The sequence below is a fragment of the Cherax quadricarinatus genome, chromosome 81, assembly GCF_038502225.1.
Source record: "Cherax quadricarinatus isolate ZL_2023a chromosome 81, ASM3850222v1, whole genome shotgun sequence".
Classification (NCBI taxonomy): Eukaryota; Metazoa; Arthropoda; class Malacostraca; order Decapoda; family Parastacidae; genus Cherax; species Cherax quadricarinatus.
Window position 1 is genome coordinate 17,342,860 of NC_091372.1, and position 15,556 is coordinate 17,358,415.

A 15,556-nucleotide genomic window follows, 5' to 3' on the forward strand; every position below is an offset into this window, starting at 1 on the left:
GGGACTCTCATATGTAATGTCCTCAATATCTGAGCTGCCTAGGGTGAACACAAGGTCCAGTCTTGCTGGTTGCTCCTCCCCTCTCACTGGTAGTGTCCTTAACATGTTGATGCATGAGGTTTTCCAGTACCACATCCATCATCTTGGCTCTCCATGTTTCAGGACCCCAGTGTGGCTCCAGGTTTTCCCAGTCAATCTCCCTGTGGTTGAAATCGCCCATAACCAGTAACTTTGCTCTGCTCGAGTGAGCTCTTCTTGGTACCTCAGCAAGTGTGTCCACCATTGCTCTGTTGCTCTCTTCATATTCCTCTCTTGGCCTCCTGCAGTTCTGTGGCAGATTATACGTCACTGCAATGACTACCTTGTGCTCCCCAGACTGAAGTGTACCTACTATGTAGTCTCTCCAATCTCGTCTATGCCTCCCATTTTCTCGAATTTCCATTGTTTTTTTATGAGCAGTGCAACCCCTCCTTCCCCTCTGCCCCTTCTATCTTTCCTGATGATCTGATGTCCTGGTGGGAAGACTACATCTGTTATTGTCTCAGTGAGTTTCGTTTCTGTAACTGCTATGATGTCTGGGGAATTCTCATTGATTCTTTCTTGCCACTCCTCATATTTATTTGTTAATCCATCTGCATTTATGTACCAAACCTTCAACTTCTGTTCTAAAACTGAAACTGTGGTCCTGGGGGAATGTTGGGGTTGGGAGAGCAGGAACCCTGGCAAGGGCCTATGGGGGGTTGCAGTGGGAGGGGGGGCAGAGTGCACATAGGGGGTTGCTTTAGGGGTAGGGTTTGTGGTGGGGGTGGGGACAGAGGGATCAGTGTGTGATTGTTGGTTTAGATTGTTTAGTTGCCTTGGGGGTGTCGTGGTTGGAGTCCTGTTGGTGTTTCTAGGGAGTGTGCTTGCCCTTCCACCTGTGCCTGGGTTATTATGCTTTTCTTTGTCATTTCCTCCCATTCCTCCTTTCATTTTTGCACTCTCTCTTTCAGTATCATCCTTTCCTCCTGTGTTCTGTCTCGATTGAGGTGCACACTCTGGAACTCCAGTTTGTCTCTCAGCCATGCTTTCTCCTGCAGGATCATGGTTCGAGTTGATTCTGCCTTGAAAATTACTTTGAGAGACTGTTTCCTTCTCTTTGTGAACCACCCAGTTCTCCGAAAATTTGCCACCTGTGTCATGTTGCCCTTGCGTATCACCTTCATGATACCTTCAATCACTTTTTTCTTCTGTTTTCTTTCATCATAAGTTCCCCCTTCTGCTTCCTGGAGCCCATAGACAAAAACTGATCTCTCCCTTTCTTCCTCCCACTGTGTCTCCCATTGCGTCCTCTGAGGTGTTTTAGTTCCTTCCCGTGGAGTGTTCCTTCAATCCCTTCCCTAGCTGCGGCCCCTATACTCATTGGTTTGTCTTTCCTGCTCACCTGTTCCTGGCCCCCACAAGTGTCTGGTAGAGTCCCTGCATATGTCCTAGTTCCTTCAATGTCTTCCGACCTCTCATTTGGTCCTAGTGTGCTCCCTGTTTTTGTCTTGGCCCCGTGTGGGTCTGACAGGACCTTTGCATACAGTATAGCTTCCTTGCTCCCTCCACTCCCTTTGTCTGTGTCTGATGTAGATATTCCTGATGTTATGTCTGTATTATTTTTTTCTCTAGGCTGTTTCAGATTTCTCAGCTCCGTTTCTAAGCTCTGTGTCTTGGCTTCTGCTACTGTGGCATGTTGCTCCCACCTTATGCTCTCTGCAGCTAACCTCTCCTCCATCTTCCTTCCAAGCTCGTCTAGCTTCCTTTCCCAGTCTTCCTCCCTTTTTTTGAGCTCTGCCTCCAAATCCTCCCTCCCAGATTTGTCCATCAGACCTTTGGCTCTCATCCTTGCTCTTGGTTGCCCCATTGCACCACAGAATGAAGGGGGAGAAATGGTTAGGGGGAGGGGGAGAGATGGCAAGAATGTGTGTTTGTGTATATGTGTGTGTGTGTGTGTGTGTGTGTGTGTGTGTGTGTGTGTGTGTGTGTGTGTGTGTGTGCTCACCTAGTTGTACTCACCTAGTTGAGGTTGCAGGGGTCGAGTCCAAGCTCCTGGCCCCGCCTCTTCACTGGTCGCTACTAGGTGTGTGTGTGTGTGTGTGTGTGTGTGTGTGTGTGTGTGTGTGTGTGTGTGTGTGTGTGTGTGTGTGTGTGTGTGTGTGTGGGAGAGAGAGAGAGGGATGGGGTTGAAAGGGGAGGGGAGGAGGGGGGATAGAGTGACCCCTTGAAACAGGGGTGCCTTAAGGTTGTGTGTGTGTGTGTACTCACCAATTTGTACTCACCTCTTTGTGGTTGCAGGGGATGAGTCATAGTTCCTGGCCCTGCCTCTTCACTGATTGCTACTAGGTCCTTTCCCTGCTCCATGAGCTTTATCATACCTCGCCTTAAAACTATGTATGGTTCCCGCCTCCACTACATCACTTTCTAGGCTATTCCACGGCCTGACTACTCTGTGACTGAAGAAATATTTCCTAACATCCCTTTGATTCATCTGAGTCTTCAACTTCCAATTGTGACCTCTCGTTTCTGTGTCCCATCTCTGGAACATCCCGTCTTTGTCCACCTTGTCTATTCCACGCAGTATTTTATATGTCGTTATCATGTCTCCCCTGACCCTCCTGTCCTCCAGTGTTGTCAGGCCGATTTCCCTCAATCTTTCTTCATAGGACAATCCGCTTAGCTCTGGGACTAGTCTTGTTGCAAACCTTTTCACTTTCTCTAATTTCTTGACATGCTTGACCAGGTGTGGATTCCAAACTGGTGCTGCATACTCTAGTATGAGCCTGACGTAAATGGTATACAGAGTCTTGAACGATTCCTTACTGAGGTATCGGAATGCTGTCCATAGGTTTGCCAGACGCCCGTATGCTGCAGCAGTTATCTGATTGATGTGTGCCTCAGGAGGTATGCTCGGTGTTATACTCACCCCCAGATCTTTTTCCTTGAGTGAGGTTTGCAGTCTTTGGCCATCTAGAGTACGTATATTGTGTCTGTGGTCTTCTTTGCCCATCGCCAATCTTCATGACTTTGCATTTGGCAGGGTTAAACTCAAGGAGCCAGTTGCTGGACCAGGCTTGTAGCCTGTCCAGGTCTCTTTGTAGTCCTGCCTGATCCTCATCCAATTTTGATTCTCCTCATTAACTTCACATCATCTGCAAACAAGGACACTTCTGAGTCTATCCCTTCCATTATATCATTCACATATACCAGAAACAGCACAGGTCCTAGGACTGACCCCTGTAGAGCCCCCCTTGTCACAGGTGCCCGCTCTGACACCTCGTCACGTACCATGACTCATCGTTGCCTTCCTGTCAGGTATTCTCTGATCCATTGCAGTGCCTTTCCTGTTATGTGTGCCTGATCCTCTAGCTTTTGCAGTAACCTCTTGTGAGGAACTGTGTCGAAGGCCTTCTTGCAGTCCAAAAAATGCAGTCGATCCACCCCTCTCTCTCTTGTCTTCTGTCACCTTGTCATAAGACTCCAGTAGGTTTGTGACACAGGACTTTCCTTCCTTGAAGCCATGCTGGTTGTCAATTATACACTTGTTTCTTTCCAGGTGCTCCACCACTCTCCTCCTGATGATCTTCTCCATGACTTTGCATGCTATACACGTTAGTGATACAGGTCTGTAGTTTAGTGCCTCATGTCTGTCTCCCTTTTTAAAAATTGGGACTACATTTGCCATCTTCCATACCTCAGGGAGTTGCCCAGTTTCAATGGATGTGTTGAAGATCTTTGTTAATGGCACACACAGCATCTCTGCTCCCTCTCTAAGGACCCATGGAGAGATGTCTGGTCCCACTGCCTTTGAGGTGTCAAGTTCACATAGCAGCTTCTTCACCTCCTTGGTTATGTGTACCTCATCCAGCACTTGTTGGTGTACCCCCCCTATTCTGATTTCCTGGAGTCCTACTGGCTTCCACTGTAAATACTTCTTTAAATCTCGTGTTGAGCTCCTGACATACCTCTCGGTTGTTTCTCGTGAACTCCCCATCACCCTTCTTCAGTCTGATTACCTGGTCCTTGACTGTTGTTTTCCTCCTGATGTGGCTATACAACAGCTTCGGGTCAGACTTGACTTTCGATGCTATGTCATTTTCATATTGTCGCTGAGCCTCCCTTCTTGTCTGTGCATGTTTGTTTCTGGCTCTTTGGCTAATCTCTTAATTTTCCAGAGTTCTCTGCCTTCTGTACCTTTTCCATTCTCTAGTACACCTAGTTTTTGCCTCCCTACACCTTTGGGTGAACCAAGGACTCGTTCTGTTCTTCCCATTATTTCTGTTTCCCTTGGGAACAAACCTCTCCTCTGCCTCCTTGCATTTTGTTGCCACATAGTCCATCATTTCTTGTACTGGTTTTCCTGTCAGTTCCCTCTCCCACTGAATGTCTTACAGGAAGTTCCTTAGGCCTGAGTAGTTCTCCCTTTTGTAGTTTGGTTTTTCCCATCCTATTCCTGCTACTCTCTCCACTTGAAGCTCAACTATGTAGTCAAAGCACAGAACCACATGATCACTAGCTCCTAGGGGCCTTTCATTTTATTTTATTTTATTTAGTAATTTAAGCATACATACATGATATCCTCGATGTCCGAACTACTCAAGGTGAATACAAGGTCCAGTTTTGCTGGATCATCCTCACCTCTCTCTCTGGTAGTGTCTCTAACATGTTGATGCGTGAGGTTTTCCAGTACCACATCCATCATCTTGGCTCTCCATGTTTTGGGATCTCCATGGGGTTCCAGGTTTTCCCAGTCAATCTCCTTGTGATTGAAATCACCCATAACTAGTAACTTTGCTCCCCCATGTGTGCTCTTCTGGCCACGTCGGCTAGTGTGTCGACCATTGCTCTGTTGCTCTCATTGTATTCTTCTCTTGGCCTCCTGCAGTTCTGTGGTGGGTTGTACATTACTGCAATTATCACCTTATGTCCCTCAGACTGGATTGTTCCTACTAAGTAGTCCCTTTCGTCCGTGCCATCCATTCCTTCCATTTTCTCAAAACCCCACTGGGTTTTAATGAGCAGTGCAACTCCTCCTCCCCCTCTCCTCCCTCTGTCTTTCCTGAGGATTTGATATCCAGATGGGAAGATTGCATCTGTTATTATTCTGGTGAGTTTTGTTTCTGTGAGTGCTATTATGTCTGGGGATGTCTCCTTGATTCTTTCATGCCACTCCTCATACTTACTTGTTATTCCATCTACATTTGTATACCACACCTTCAACTTCTTTTCTAAGACTGTGGTCTGGGAGGTATAATGGGGTTGAGGAAGTGGGAGACCTGATAAGGAACTATGGGTGGTTGCTGTGGGGGTGGAGCTTGTAATGCAGTGGGTGGGGGCATTGGATATGGCATGGGTGTTTTGGTTTAGAATGTTTGGTTGTGCTGGGGTTGACCTGGTTGGGGGGCTTCCTTAGGAAGTTGTGAGGGAGGCTGTATTTGATCTTTCTGGGTCTGGGATCTCCTGTCTGTCTTCTCCATCCCCTCTCTTTCCTCCTTTCGCCTTTGTACCATCTCTCTCAGTTTCTGCCTTTCTTCTCATGTACTGACGCGGTTGAGATACACCTTCCTGTATGCCGGCATGTCCCTTAATCTTGCTTTCTCCTGCAGGATCCTGTTCCAAGTCGATTCTGCCTTGAAAGTCACTTTCATTGGCCGGGTTCTTCTTGCAAACCCCTCTATTCTCCCAAAATTTTCCAGCTGGGTCCTGTCATCTTCTCCTATTGCTTTTATGATGCTTTCAATTGCTTTTTTTCCCCCCTTGTTTTCTTGCTTCATATGTTTCCTTTCAACTTCCTGGAGCCCATACACAAAGACTGACCTCTCCCTTTCATTCTCCCACTGCATATCCTTGTGTATCCACTCATTCAATTTAATTTCCTCCATTACAGCTTTCCTTTCTTCAGTTTCCCTATCTATTGTACTTGGGCTCTGTGGCCTGTCATTTTCCCTTCTCAGCTTTCCCTGGACTCTGCTGTGGGCTGTTAGGGCCTCCACATATAGCTAAGCTCTTTCATTTACTACAGTCCCCTCTCATAGAGCTTTTACATGCAGTTTTGCTCCTTCTTTCCCTACAGTCCCCTTATTTGTGACTGGGGTAGCAGTCTCTATGTCATTCCCAAAATGTTCTTTAGTTTTTTAGGCTGTTTCAGATTTTTCAGTTCCTCTTCTAATGTCTGTATCCTAGTCTCTGCTGCTATGACTTGCATCTCCCACTTCCTGCTTTCCATATCTATCCTCTCTTCCATTCTCATGCTAAGTTCTTCTAGTTTCTTTTCCCATTCATGATCCCTTTTTATGAGCTCTGCGACATTTCCCGTGTCCGACTAGAACTTTACAAAAATTCAATGTATGTCAAAGGCCCTAAAATCTGGAACACCCTACCTGAGAACTCTAGAACTGCAGACACATTCATCACCTTCAAAACTACCATTAGAAAACATCTTATCTCCCTGATACACCCCATCAACTAACTACACGAATACCACCTGGTGGTTAACACTTACACTCACCCATTTGACCATAAACAAAAATATTAATCTCAATCTTAAAATAATGAATCCTGTGATACTCCAATACTGAAACTATGTACTGTGCCAAAACAAAAGCATTCACATTGCTAAACTCACAAACTAGTATTTAGTCACTTAGCCATAATACCAACTTACCTCATAATTTGTAATATTTTAAAATAAAGAATTAAACTAAGTCTGCCCGAAATACCTAGCCATGCTAGGCGTTCTAGTGGTACACTCTGTAATCATTATTTAACTACATGTAAACCACACAATAACCAAATTCTGTAAATTCAACATTGTAATCTTTATAGAGAATAAACTTTGAATTTGAATTTGTATTTGTATGATGTGTCTGACATGTATGATGTGTCTGACATGTATGATGTGTCTGACATATATGATGTGTCAGACATGTATGATGTATATGATGTACTCACCTAATTGTACTCACCTAATTGTGGTTGCAGGGGTCGAGACTCAGCTCCTGTCCCCACCTCTTCACCGAACGCTACTAGTTTCTCTCTCCCTGCTCCATGAGCTTTATCATACCTCGTCTTAAAACTATGTATTGTTCCTGCCTCCACTACATCGCTTGTCAGACTATTCCATTTCCTAACTACTCTATGACTGAAGAAATACTTCCTAACATCCCTTTGACTCATCTGAGTCTTCAGCTTCCAATTGTGATCCCTTGTTTCTGTGTCCCATCTCTGGAACATTCTGTCTCTGTCGACCTTGTCTATTTCACATAGTATTTTGTATGTCGTTATCATGTCTCCCCTGACCCTCCTGTCCTCCAGTGTTGTCAAACCGATTTCCCTTAAGCCCTGGCTCTATTTCTACGACTAAGAACACTCCTCTCCAGCACTATTCTTCGTCTGTCCCGTCTTCCCCGCTCATCCCATTTGGGATCTTGCCTGTACTATCGTTCGTTCGTTCGTACTTCTGGCTAGTGTGACTTTGTAAATGGTCCAAGTTGGACCGAAACGTCGTCGTAAGCTCCTTTCTTCTATGTGCGGGTTATTTGCGTATTGTGTAAGTAACCATTCTTACAGGATTCATTACCTTTGTAACTTGTGAGTTTATTACCTTTGTACCTAGTTCAGCTATCAAAACTTTGGGGGCCCAGTCCCTGGACCCATTATGTACCTCTGTAATCTGTAAATACCTTTGTAACTTGTCATGATTGTGACCAGACCTACCTGGAGTTCATTACCTTTTTAAATTGTGAGTTCATTACCTTTGTAATTGTGAGTTCATTACCTCTGTAACTTGCTCAGCTATCAAAACTTTGGAGTCCAGTCCCTGGATCTCACCTTCAAGGACCATAACATTGTATCAGTCGCATCTGCCAGAAAAATGACAGGATGGATAATGAGAACCTTTAAAACTAGGGATGCCAAGCCCATGATGACACACTTCAGGTCACTTGTTCTATCTAGGCTGGAATATTGCTGCACACTAGCAGCACCTTTCAAGGCAGGTGAAATTGTTGACCTAGAAAATGTACAGAGAACTTTCACGGCGCGCATAACGGAGATAAAACACCTCAATTACTGGGAGCGCTTGAAGTTCCTGAACCTGTACTCCCTGGAATGCAGGCGGGAAAGATACATGATTATATACACCTGGAAAATCCTAGAGGGACTAGTACCGAACTTGCACACGAAAATCACTCACTACGAAAGCAAAAGACTTGGCAGACGATGCAGCATCCCCCCAATGAAAGCAGGGGTGTCACTAGCACGTTAAGAGACCATACAATAAGTGTCAGGGGCCCGAGACTGTTCAACTGCCTCCCAGCATACATAAGGGGGATTACCAACAGACCCCTGGCAGTCTTCAAGCTGGCACTGGACAAGCACCGAAAGTCGGTACCTGACCAGCCGGGCTATGGCTCGTACATTGGTTTGCGTGCAGCCAGCAGTAACAGCCTGGTTGATCAGGCTCTGATCCACCAGAAGGCCTGGTCACAGACCGGGCCGTGGGGGTGTTGACCCCCGGAACTCTCTCCAGGTAAACTCCAGGACCAATTATGTAGCTCTGTAATCTTCTGACTACCGCCCACAGGGTGGGTATGTGGTGACTACCGCCCACAGGGTGGGTATGGGGTACATAATAAACATATTAAACTAAAACTAACCCACCTGAGTTCAGTAATCGACTTCCCACCAAAGACCGTTAGAGAATTTTCCGCAGAACGGAAAAAAATGGAGCTGGCTAAAGTACGCCGATGAACAGGTGCCCCTCCTGTAGAGTGCCAGGTGTCCCTCCTGTAGAGTGCCAGGTGTCCCTCCTGTAGAGTGCCAGGTGTCCCTCCTGTAGAGTGCCAGGTGTCCCTCCTGTAGAGTGCCAGGTGTCCCTCCTGTAGAGTGCCAGGTGTCCCTCCTGTAGAGTGCCAGGTGTCCTTCCTGTAGAGTGCCAGGTGTCCCTCCTGTAGAGTGCCAGGTGCCCCTCCTGTAGTGTGCCAGGTGCCCCTCCTGTAGAATGCCAGGTGTCCATCCTGTAGAGTGCCAGGTGTCTCTCCTGTAGAGTGCCAGATGCCCCTTCTGTAGAGTGCCAGGTGCCCCTCCTGTAGAGTGCCAGGGGCCCCTCCTGTAGAGTGCCAGGTGTCCTTCCTGTAGAGTGCCAGGTGTCCCTCCTGTAGAGTGCCAGGTGTCCCTCTAGAGTACCAGGTGCCCCTCCTGTAGAGTGCCAGGTGTCCCTGTAGAGTATCAGATGTCCCTCCTGTAGAGTGCCAGGTGTCCCTCTAGAGTGCCAGGTGTCCCTCCTGTAGAGTGCCAGATGCCCCTTCTGTAGAGTGCCAGGTGTCCCTCTAGAGTGCCAGGTGCCCCTCCTGTAGAGTGCCAGGTGTCCCTCCTGTAGAGTACCAGGTGTCCCTCCTGTAGAGTACCAGGTGTCCCTCTAGAGTGCCAGGTGTCCCTCCTGTAGAGTGCCAGATGCCTCTTCTGTAGAGCGCCAGGTGTCCCTCCTGTAGAGTACCAGGTGTCCCTCCTGTAGAGTGCCTGGTGTAGAGTGCCAGGTGTCCCTCCAGGTGTCCCTCTAGAGTACCAGGTGTCCCTCTAGAGTGCCAGGTGTCCCTCCTGTAGAGTGCCAGGTGTCCCTCCTGTAGAGTCCAGAGTGTCCCTCCTGTAGAGGGCCAGGTGTCCCTCCTGTAGAGTGCCAGGTGTCCCTCCTGTAGAGTGCCAGGTGTCCCTCCTGTAGAGTGCCAGGTGTCCCTCCTGTAGAGTGCCAGGTGTCCCTCCTGTAGAGTGCCAGGTGCCCCTCCTGTAGTGTGCCAGGTGCCCCTTCTGTAGAGTGCCAGGTGTCCCTCCTGTAGAGTGCCAAGTATCCCTCCTGTAGAGTGCCAGGTGCCCCTCCTGTAGAGTGCCAGGTGTCCCTCCTGTAGAGTGCCAGGTGTCCCTCCTGTAGAGTGCCAGGTGTCCCTCCTGTAGAGTGCCAGGTGTCCCTCCTGTAGAGTGCCAGGTGTCCCTCCTGTAGAGTGCCAGGTGTCCCTCCTGTAGAGTGCCAGGTGCCCCTCCTGTAGTGTGCCAGGTGCCCCTCCTGTAGAGTGCCAGGTGTCCCTCCTGTAGAGTGCCAGGTGTCCCTCCTGTAGAGTGCCAGGTGTCCCTCCTGTAGAGTGCCAGATGCCCCTCCTGTAGAGTGCCAGGTGTCCCTCCTGTAGAGTACCAGGTGTCCCTCCTGTAGAGCACCAGATGCCCCTTCTGTAGAGTGCCAGGTGTCCCTCCTGTAGAGTGCCAGGTGCCCCTCCTTTAGAGTGCCAGGTGCCCTTCCTGTAGAGTGCCAGGTGTCCTTCCTGTAGAGTGCCAGGTGTCCCTCCTGTAGAGTGCCAGGTGTCCCTCTAGAGTACCAGGTGCCCCTCCTGTAGAGTGCCAGGTGTCCCTGTAGAGTATCAGATGTCCCTCCTGTAGAGTGCCAGGTGTCCCTCTAGAGTGCCAGGTGTCCCTCCTGTAGAGTGCCAGATGCCCCTTCTGTAGAGTGCCAGGTGTCCCTCTAGAGTGCAAGGTGCCCCTCCTGTAGAGTGCCAGGTGTCCCTCCTGTAGAGTACCAGGTGTCCCTCCTGTAGAGTACCAGGTGTCCCTCTAGAGTGCCAGGTGTCCCTCCTGTAGAGTGCCAGATGCCTCTTCTGTAGAGCGCCAGGTGTCCCTCCTGTAGAGTGCCAGGTGTCCCTCTAGAGTGCCAGGTGCCCCTCCTGTAGAGTGCCAGGTGTCCCTCCTGTAGAGTGCCAGGTGTCCCTCCTGTAGAGTGCCAGGTGTCCCTCTAGAGTGCCAAGTGCCCCTCCTGTGGAGTGCCAGGTGTCCCTCCTGTAGAGTACCAGGTGTCCCTCCTGTAGAGTGCCTGGTGTCCCTCTAGAGTGCCAGGTGTCCCTCCTGTAGAGTGCCAGATGCCCCTTCTGTAGAGTGCCAGGTGTCCCTATAGAGTGCCAGGTGCCCTTTCTGTAGAGTGCCAGGTGCCCCTCCTGTAGAGTGCCAGGTGTCCCTCCTGTAGAGTGCCAGGTATCCCTCTTGTTGAGTGCCAGGTGTCCCTCCTGTAGAGTGCCAGGTGTCCCTCCTGTAGAGTGCCAGGTGCCCCTCCTGTAGAGTGCCAGGTGTCCCTCCTGTAGAGTGCCAGGTGCCCCTCCTGTAGAGTGCCAGGTGTCCCTATAGAGTGCCAGGTGTCCCTCCTGTAGAGTGCCAGATGCCCCTTCTGTAGAGCGCCAGGTGTCCCTCCTGTAGAGTGCCAGGTGTCCCTCTAGAGTGCCAAGTGCCCCTCCTGTAGAGTGCCAGGTGTCCCTCCTGTAGAGTGCCAGGTGTCCCTCCTGTAGAGTGCCAGGTGTCCCACTAGAGCGCCAGGTGTCCCTCCTGTAGAGTGCCAGGTGTTCCTCTAGAGTGCCAGGTGCCTCTCCTGTAGAGTGCCAGGTGTCCCTCCTGTAGAGTACCAGGTGCCCCTCCTGTAGAGCGCCAGGTGTCCATCCTGTAGAGTGCCAGGTGTCTCTCCTGTAGAGTGCCAGATGCCCCTTCTGTAGAGTGCCAGGTGTCCCTCTAGAGTGCCAAGTGCCCCTCCTGTAGAGTGCCAGGGGCCCCTCCTGTAGAGTGCCAGGTGTCCCTCCTACAGAGTGCCAGGTGTCCCTCCTGTAGAGTGCCAGGTGTCCCTCTAGAGTGCCAGGTGTCCCTCCTGTAGAGTGCCAGGTGTCACTCTAGAGAGCCAGGTGTCCTTCCTGTAGAGTGCCAGGTGTACCTCCTGTAGAGTTCCAGGTGTCCCTCTAGAGTGCCAGATGCCCCTCCTGTAGAGTGCCAGGTGTCCCTCCTGTAGAATGCCAGGTGCCCCTCCTGTAGAGTGCCAGGTGCCCCTCCTGTAGAGTGCCAGGTGTCCCTCCTGTAGAGTGCCAGGTGTCCCTCGAGTGCCAGGTGTCCCTCCTGTAGAGTGCCAGGTGTCCCTCTAGAGTGCCAGGTGTCCCTCCTGTAGAGTGCCAGGTGTCCCTCTAGAGTGCCAGGTGTCCCTCCTGTAGAGTGCCAGGTGTCCCTCTAGAGTGCCAGGTGTCCCTCTAGAGTGCCAGGTGTCCCTCCTGTAGAGTGCCAGGTGTCACTCTAGAGTGCCAGGTGTCCCTCCTGTAGAGTGCCAGGTGTACCTCTAGAATGCCAGGTGTCCCTCCTGTAGAGTGCCAGGTGTCCCTCTAGAGTGCCAGATGCCCCTTCTGTAGAGTGCCAGGTGTCCCTCCTGTAGAATGCCAGGTGCCCCTCCTGTAGAGTGCCAGGTGCCCCTCCTGTAGAGTGCCAGGTGTCCCTCGAGTGCCAGGTGTCCCTCCTGTAGAGTGCCAGGTGTCCCTCTAGAGTGCCAGGTGTCCCTCCTGTAGAGTGCCAGGTGTCCCTCTAGAGTGCCAGATGCCCCTCCTGTAGAGTGCCAGGTGTCCCTCCTGTAGAATGCCAGGTGCCTCTCCTGTAGAGTGCCAGGTGTCCCTCCTGTAGAGTGCCAGGTGTCCCTCCTGTAGAGTGCCAGGTGTCCCTCCTGTAGAGTGCCAGGTGTCCCTCCTGTAGTGCCAGGTGTCCCTCCTGTAGAGTGCCAGGTGTCCCTCCTGTAGAGTGCCAGGTGTCCCTCCTGTAGAGTGCCAGGTGTCCCTCTAGAGTGCCAAGTGCCCCTCCTGTAGAGTTCCAGGCGTCCCTCCTGTAGAGTGCCAGGTGCCCATCCTGTAGAGTGCCAGTTGCCCCTCCTGTAGAGTGCCAGGTGTCCTTCCTGTAGAGTGCCAGGTGTCCTTCCTGTAGAGTGCCAGGTGTCCCTCCTGTAGAGTGCCAGGTGTCCTTCCTGTAGAGTGCCAGGTGTCCCTCCTGTAAAGTGCCAGGTGTCCTTCCTGTAGAGTGCCAGGTGTCCTTCCTGTAGAGTGCCAGGTGTCCCTCCTGTAGAGTGCCAGGTGTCTTTCCTGTAGAGTGCCAGGTGTCCCTCCTGTAGAGTACCAGGTGTCCTTCCTGTAGAGTGCCAGGTGTCCCTCCTGTAGAGTGCCAGGTGTCCCTCTTGTAGAGTGCCAGGTGTCCCTCTTGTAGAGTGCTCGGCCCGCAAAATAGACGAGGACAAGCGTCCCAGTGAGAACTAGGGAAGTTTGTCCCTGATACTCAGAAGAAAGAGAGACGTCCACACCTGACGAAGGCTGACACAGAAGTTCTATGATAATCTATGTATTTGTGAATACCTGAATAAACATATGTATTCCTGTTAACCCTTTGGGGCCTAGTTCCTAGGCCTTTTGTGTATCCATATGCTCTCGCGCTACCCTCCACAGGATGGATATGAGGTGCACAATAAACTAGCCACTTCGGTGGCAAAATCTAAAATCTAATCTCTGGAGAGGGAGCATGGACACGGGGGTCGTCCCTCAGTTACTAAAAACAACAGACATAGCCCCACTCCACAAAGGGGGCAGTAAAGCAACAGCAAAGAACTACAGACCAATAGCACTAACATCCCATATCATAAAAATCTTTGAAAGGGTCCTAAGAAGCAAGATCACCACCCATCTAGAAACCCATCAGTTACACAACCCAGGGCAACATGGGTTTAGAACAGGTCGCTCCTGTCTGTCTCAACTACTGGATCACTACGACAAGGTCCTAAATGCACTAGAAGACAAAAAGAATGCAGATGTAATATATACAGACTTTGCAAAAGCCTTCGACAAGTGTGACCATGGCGTAATAGCGCACAAAATGCGTGCTAAAGGAATAACAGGAAAAGTCGGTCGATGGATCTATAATTTCCTCACTAACAGAACATAGAGAGTAGTCGTCAACAGAGTAAAGTCCGAGGCAGCTACGGTGAAAAGCTCTGTTCCACAAGGCACAGTACTAGCTCCCATCTTGTTCCTCATCCTCATATCCGACATAGACAAGGATGTCAGCCACAGCACCGTGTCTTCCTTTGCAGATGACACCCGAATCTGCATGACAGTGTCTTCCATTGCAGACACTGCAAGGCTCCAGGCGGACATCAACCAAATCTTTCAGTGGGCTGCAGAAAACAATATGAAGTTCAACGATGAGAAATTTCAATTACTCAGATATGGTAAACATGAGGAAATTAAATCTTCATCAGAGTACAAAACAAATTCTGGCCACAAAATAGAGCGAAACACCAACGTCAAAGACATGGGAGTGATTATGTCGGAGGATCTCACCTTCAAGGACAATAACATTGTATCAATCGCATCTGCTAGAAAAATGACAGGATGGATAATGAGAACCTTCAAAACTAGGGAGGCCAAGCCCATGATGACACTCTTCAGGTCACTTGTTCTATCTAGGCTGGAATATTGCTGCACTCTAACAGCACCTTTCAAGGCAGGTGAAATTGCCGACCTAGAAAATGTACAGAGAACTTTCACGGCGCGCATAACGGAGATAAAACACCTCAATTACTGGGAGCGCTTGAGGTTTCTAAACCTGTATTCCCTGGCACGCAGGAGGGAGAGATACATGATTATATACACCTGGAAAATCCTAGAGGGACTAGTACCGAACTTGCACACGAAAATCACTCACTACGAAAGCAAAAGACTTGGCAGACGATGCACCATCCCCCCAATGAAAAGCAGGGGTGTCACTAGCACGTTAAGAGACCATACAATAAGTGTCAGGGGCCCGAGACTGTTCAACTGCCTCCCAGCTCACATAAGGGGGATTACCAACAGACCCCTGGCAGTCTTCAAGCTGGCACTGGACAAGCACCTAAAGTCAGTTCCTGATCAGCCGGGCTGTGGCTCGTACGTTGGTTTGCGTGCAGCCAGCAGCAACAGCCTGGTTGATCAGGCGCTGATCCACCAGGAGGCCTGGTCACAGACCGGGCCGCGGGGGCGTTGACCCCCGAAACTCTCTCCAGGTAAACTACAGGTAAACTGATGTTATTTACTCCAGCCAGACGACCAGTATCACCATCATCTCTCACCATCACTACAACTAGACTCCAGCCAGACGACCAATATCACCATCATCTCTCACCATCACTACAACTAGACTCCAGCCAGACGACCAGTATCACCATCATCTCTCACCATCACTACAACTAGACTCCAGCCAGACGACCAGTATCACCATCATCTCTCACCATCACTACAACTAGACTCCAGCCAGACGACCAGTATCACCATCATCTCTCACCATCACTACAACTAGACTCCAGCCAGACGACCAGTATCACCAAACATTGACACTAAACATTCACTAAACATTGACAAAACCTACTTCATTCAGTTTGGTAACAGAGCTACAGATGTCCCTCTTAACATAATGATAAACGGATCACCTATCACAAAGCTAACAGAGGGAAAATTCTTAGGAATCCACCTTGATAATAGACTCAAATTTCAAACACATATACAACAAATTTCTAAGAAAATTTCCAAGACTGTAGGCATACTATCGAAGATACGGTACTATGCTCCACAGTCAGCCCTCCTGGCCCTATATCACTCTCTTATTTACCCCTATCTCACCTATGGAATTTGTGCATGGGGCTCAACAACAAGTAACCATCTCAGACCACTAATTACCCAACAAA